Consider the following 848-nt stretch of genomic DNA (forward strand, 5'->3'; position numbering starts at 1 on the left):
GCCCTCCCCCCTCTGCTGGCTTGGCCCCGCCACTGCAGACCAAGGCTCTTACTACTTTCCAACTCCCAAGACCCAAATCAAGTCGGGGGTGGGGGGGTGGGGGGGCTCCTCAATCTAACGGTTATTTTCGAGACTCTCTAGATGAACAAAAGGGACAGAGTTGTATCCAGTAGGGACGTCTCTATTCCAGAGTGGGTGGTTCCCTCATTCTATATTCAAGGTGCTCACCCTGATACTCCAACAGTCCTGAGACCTGCCTCCAGGCCGCGCCTCTCGGTAACGGCTTCAACCAACTGAACTCTGCAGGCGGAAGTTAGGAGTTAGATTATGACGGCACTTCCGGCACTTCTGTACCTCTGCCCCGCCCTGTCCCGTCCCTGTCATAATTCTGGCCCTGCCCCCCCACCACGCCAACACATGCCTGCGTCTTCCCTTCAGCAAAGGGCTGGGCTCTGTGTGGCTCCCCATAAGAGTCAGGGACTCCCCAGTTTGCTGAGGTCCTATCGTGCCCCATAGAACACCCTATCTTCAGATTCCTGAGACTGAAATCAGGGGTTATCTCTGCCCAACAGTTATTCTGGAGTGTCCTAAATCTAACCATAGTGATGGAGATCTTGGAGTTCCATCCATTCTGGTATGAAGGGTGTCTTCGATATCTACTCAGCACCTTACTTGGGTTTTAAATGGCTTGGGACTCCTCCAGTGATCTGAGGCAGCACCTCTCAATTCAAGGCCCTCAGGCCAAGGTTAGGGGACGTCACTTCTGCCCAGAGTCTCCCAGAGTTGACAGCAGGATTGAGACTCTGTAGAGTCACATTCTTCTGGGATGAGTGATCCCTGCAGTCCAT

At 53.7% G+C, this 848-nt stretch overlaps 1 protein-coding gene across 2 annotated transcripts in view; it reads right to left on the bottom strand.

Annotated features, from left to right (window-relative positions):
• Positions 1-294, bottom strand: part of LOC102480669 (melanoma-associated antigen B16) — a 2,442-nt gene extending 2,148 nt beyond the window's left edge. The window contains exon 1 of one of the 2 annotated variants that reach the window (XM_027766398.1): positions 229-294. The gene's annotated coding sequence lies outside the window, so the exon portion shown is untranslated. The remainder of the gene's footprint in view (positions 1-228) is intronic. The other variant, XM_027766397.1, reaches the window with a different exon arrangement.
• Positions 295-848: the final 554 nt, after the last annotated feature.

The sequence above is a fragment of the Tupaia chinensis genome, unplaced genomic scaffold (assembly GCF_000334495.1).
Source record: "Tupaia chinensis unplaced genomic scaffold, TupChi_1.0 Scaffold142961_1, whole genome shotgun sequence".
Lineage (NCBI taxonomy): Eukaryota > Metazoa > Chordata > Mammalia > Scandentia > Tupaiidae > Tupaia > Tupaia belangeri.